The sequence below is a fragment of the Gracilinanus agilis genome, chromosome 1, assembly GCF_016433145.1.
Source record: "Gracilinanus agilis isolate LMUSP501 chromosome 1, AgileGrace, whole genome shotgun sequence".
NCBI classification, from domain to species: domain Eukaryota; kingdom Metazoa; phylum Chordata; class Mammalia; order Didelphimorphia; family Didelphidae; genus Gracilinanus; species Gracilinanus agilis.
Genome location: NC_058130.1, coordinates 448,529,959 through 448,535,059, shown reverse-complemented (window position 1 = coordinate 448,535,059; position 5,101 = coordinate 448,529,959).

The following is a 5,101-nucleotide window of genomic DNA, read 5'->3' as shown; positions in this document are numbered from 1 at the left end:
TTTCTTTCTTTCTTTCTTTCTTTCTTTCTTTCTTTCTTTCTTTCTTTCTTTCTTTCTTTCTTTCTTTCTCTCTCTCTTTCTTTCTCTCTTTTTCTCCTTCTCTCTTTCTCTCTTTCTTTCCCCTTATCTTCCATCTTAGAATCAATACTGTGTAATGGTTCCAAGGCAGAAGAGTGATAAGGGCTAGGCAATGGGGGTAATGACTGGCCCAGGGTCACACAGATAAGAAGTGTCTGAGGCCAAATTTGAACCTAGGATCTCCTATCTCTAGGCCTGGAGCTCTATTCACTGAGCAACCTAGCTGCCCTCACATTCTCTATTTTTCAGTAGGCTACAATTTTTCCTCTGTTCATTGGAGCATGCTCCATAGAGCTATTCTTCTATGTTTCACTCTTTCCTGGCTGCCAGGTACATTTCACTTTTCACTTGTTTGGCCTCAATATTCCTTTAAGCCCTTGCCAGGGCTACTGACTTCTGTGATGTAATCTAGGGTGTACAATATTTAAAATATAATTCTTGTGATAATTTTGTTCAACCTTTTCTCCTTGCAAAAGTAAGTATGCTTTTCTAATTTCTTTTCCTTCTGCACATATTGCTTCAGATACACAACATATGGATTATTGCAGTTGCAATATAAATGAAAATAAAAACAACAAAATCCTTTATTCTCACTACAATAGGCATAATTGCTCTTCTGTGCTGAGAAAGTCCCTAGTCATTCTTGTAGCTCACAGAAACTGGAGGAGTAAAAGGTCTCTTAGCATCCCTTGATGACAAAGCTGGGTAGTAAAGCAAAAATCTCACCTCAACATCTCACTAAATAGGATTCATTGTAGTGCTAGGTGACAGATGATCATGACCTCTTCTCTTCTTTCAGTGAAACTCAACTATTGGCAGTCCAACTTACCATCTTTCCTCTATTTTATTCTAACTTTATTTTATTTTTAATTTGTTAACAGAATTTATCCACGAGTGTTCCATTCCCGCCCTACCTTTATCACATAAGGCATCATCCAGGAGACCAACGTGCTCATATAAATTAAGTCTTTCATGTTTCACCTTTCAGTTCACTCTCTGGGGTAGTATCCACAATTTATTCTGTAGCTGTTTATAATGTTGTCTTGGTTCTACTCATTTCACTGTTCATTATCTCCTGTATTTCTTTCCAAGTTTTTTAAAAAATAGCTTGCTTATTGTTTCTTATGGCTCAGGAATGTTCCATCACAGTCATGTACTATGACTTGTTTAGCTATTCTCTAATTGATAGGCATCCCCTCAGTGCAATCCCCTCAATGTCATGTCTGCATTGCAAAGAATTTCCAACTCTTTGCTACCACAAAGAACTGCTATAAATATTTTGAAACATATGGGTTCTTTTCTTATTCCCCTGATCTCCTTAGGAAACAGAACTAAGGGTATACATAGTTTTATAACCCTCTGGGAATAATTCCAAATTGGTCACCAAAATGGTTAGATCAATTCACAATATATTAGTGTCCCCATTTTTCCACATCCCTTCTGACATTTGCTATTTTGCCCTTTTGTCATTTTAGCCAATTTGATGGGTGTCAGATGATGTCTTAGAGCAGTGATGTTGAACCTTTTAGAGAGTGAGTGCCCAAACTGCAACTCTCATGCTGCATGTGAGTCCCCCCTGTCTTACCCCAGACAGAGGAGGGAGGAAGTACTCCCATTGGGCTGCTGGGCAGAGGGATGGGTCATTTGAGAAATGTCCTCAGTCATGTGTGGTGAGGGGGGAAGGGATAGCTCCCCTGGAAGGTTCTGGCATGCGTGCCATAGGTTCGCCAACCCACTCTTAGAGCATCTTTCCTTTTGCATGCTGGTAATTCCAGTTATTTCCTTTGTTTCAGGGGTAATTCACAAAACTACAGGGTAGTTCCTTTATGGCAGAATGGTCTCAGAATCTGTTTCTCTTTTCTGAACCATGTTTGAACTAGATTCAAAAGATAGAGACATCTAAATAAAATTCATGGCAGTTATACTAGAATTCAATTATTTATTCAGGGGCTACTGTACTATGTGTGGTGATTATTAAATGTACTTAAGCTGATTTATTTTTTGAGTTCTTTCATCTTTTAATTTTTTTATATTTTTTCTATTTTATTCTTTAGTCTTGGGCTTCCAATGATCATTTCTCATAGTTCTCAGTTTTCCTTACTCCAATACCAATTTCTCTATTATCTACCAGTATACTGGTCCTAATTTTCCGTGATCTAGTATACCAAAAACAATCAAGCTTTTTAGAAATGTGACCACAAAGTAAGAGTAAACAGGCTATGAGTAAAAATCTAAGGAATTTCTCTATGAAGATAACAAGAATGCATATTGTAAAGTCTATATGCTTTCTTATTGGATTTTCTGAAATGATGGATATTATATAAGGTAACTAACTTCCAGTGCCCTAATCTTTGATTCAGTTAAGTTTTGAGATCTTCTTAGAAAATCATCACTTCAGTTCATTTTGCTCCTACCTAATGTTTTCTATGAGAAATCTCAGTATGTAGTTTTATATACTTTGTGTTTAAGTCACCGTGGATGGGAGGGAAAAGGTCTCTACTTCCTATTCTCAAGGAAACAGTGCACACTGGGTGAAGACTATCCTTTATTTCCCACCTTAATCAGAATGTAGATAATATAAACAGCTCACAATAACTTACATGCAACAATCCCATAAACAAGACCTCACAAAAATAAATCATTTTGAAGTGTGTGGCTATAATGCAAGTTATGAGTAATAACCCACACACCACAGGAGCAAACTTGTGGGATATAGTGATATGAAATATGAACAATATCTCTCTGATGATTTCAGGGGCAAACACATCTAACACTTTATTCATGTCCTCCCCTCCCTTCCCCAATTCTCTCAAGCCATAGGAAATATGAATAGAATTAACTCAGAAGTACCTAAAATGCAAAATCGCTAATTAGCTAATTCTGAGCCCCCACCCCACTTTACAAAGCATGAAGAAACTTTTAAGCCATATATCTTTTTTCTAATCTCTCAGTCTCAAATTCTACATTCTTAGGTTTAGAAAACATCAATGTTGCAATGCATGTAATTTATTAACAGTAAAAATTATATAAAAACATAGCTAAATATTTACACATTGGGTCAGCTGTGAGGAACGTCAGAGCCAAAGTCACCTTTGTGCTTTGGAAAAGCAAAGGAAAAGGTGCTGAGTGGTATTCCTTTCATCACTGCTGCAACTGCTGACTCCTTCAAAACTGAAATTACAGTCCACTGATTTGATTATCAGAAATGCCAGTAAACTGCTCTCTTTCCTTAGAACGTTATAGATTTTAAACTGTATTATAATGCAGTAATTATCAAAACTATCTGGTACTGGCTAAGAAATAGAAAAGTAGATTAGAAGAAAAGAATAAACACACAACAAACTGTCACAAAAGATTATAGTAACATGTTTGACAAAGGTAAAGTTCCAAGTTTTTGGAATAAAAATTCACTATTTGGTAAAAGATTTGGGGAAAACTAGAAAGCAGCTTGGCAGAAACTAGTTTTAGACCAATATCTTACACCATTTACAAAGATGAGATCAAAATGGATACGATACATGCCCTAGGTATAAAGGGAAATATTATAAACAAATTAGAACAGGGAACATAGTACCCATCAGATATATGAATAGGATAATTTATGAATAAGTGATGGAAAGTATTGTGAAACGTAAAGTGAATATATTCGAGTACATTAAATTTAAAAATTTTGCACAAATAAAACCAATGGAGCCAAAAGGAGAAGGAAAGCAATAAATTGAGGAAAACTTTTTAAGTTTCTCAGATAGATGTCTCTTATTTAAAATATATAGAGAACATTGTCAAATATAGAACTCATTAACCAACTGATAAATGGCCAAAGGATATGAAAACACAGTTTTTGGATAAAGAAAGCAAAGCTATATATAACTGTATGAAAATTGCTCTAAATCATTGTCGATTAGAGAAATGAAAATCAAAACAGCACTGAGATATCATCTTATACTTAGCAGATTAGCTAAAATGATAAAAGAGCAAAATGACAAATTTTTGAGGGAATGTGAAAAAATAGGGGCATAAATACATTGTTGGTAGAATAGTATACTGATCCAATCACTTTGGAGAACAATTTGGAAATACATCCAAAGAGTTATAAAATTGTTTATACACTTAGACCCAGTAATACCACTATTAGGTATATTTCCTAAGGTGATTGAGAAAAAAGGAAAATAAACTATATGTTATAAAATATTTGTAGCAGTTCTTTTTTGTGGTGGCAAAGAACTGGAAACTGAAGGGATGTCCATCAGTTGGGGCATGGCTGAACAAGTTGTGGTATATGATTGTAATAGAATATTATTGGGCCATAAAAAATGACAAACAAGATGATCATAAAAAAAACTGGAAAGACATATATGAAGTGATGCAAAGTCAACTGAGCAGTACCAGGAGAACATTGTACACAGTAACAATATTGTATGATGATCCATTATGAATGGCTTAACTATTTAATTTTTCAAATTAATTAATTAATTTAAAAATTTACCTTCTGTCTTAGAATCAATACTATGTATTGATTCCAAGGCAGAGAGTGGTAAGGGCTAGGCAATGGGAGTTAAGTGAGTTGCCCAAGGTCACAGAGCTAAGAGATGTCTAAGGTCAGATTTGAAGCCAGGATTTCCCATCTCTGGGCTTAGCTCCCAATCCACAGAACTACCCAGCTGCCCCCTGATTTAAATGATTTTCTACAAGGCAAGGATCAGAACAACTCTAAGGGACCCATGACAAAAAAGGACATCCACTGCCATAGAAGGAACAGATGGAGTCATAATACAGATTGAAACATCCCACATTCATTTTATTTCCTCTGTGAATTTTTCTCCAATGTAAGCCATATTTGTCATATTTCACAATGTGAAAAATAGGGAAATATGTAATTATATGATTCTGTCTCTCTGTCTCTCTGTCTCTGTCTCTCTGTCTCTCTCTCTGTCTCTGTCTCTCTGTCTCTCTCTCTCTCTGTCTCTCTCTCTCTCTCTCTCTCTCTCTCTCTCTCTCTCTCTTTTTCTCTCTCTCTCTCTCT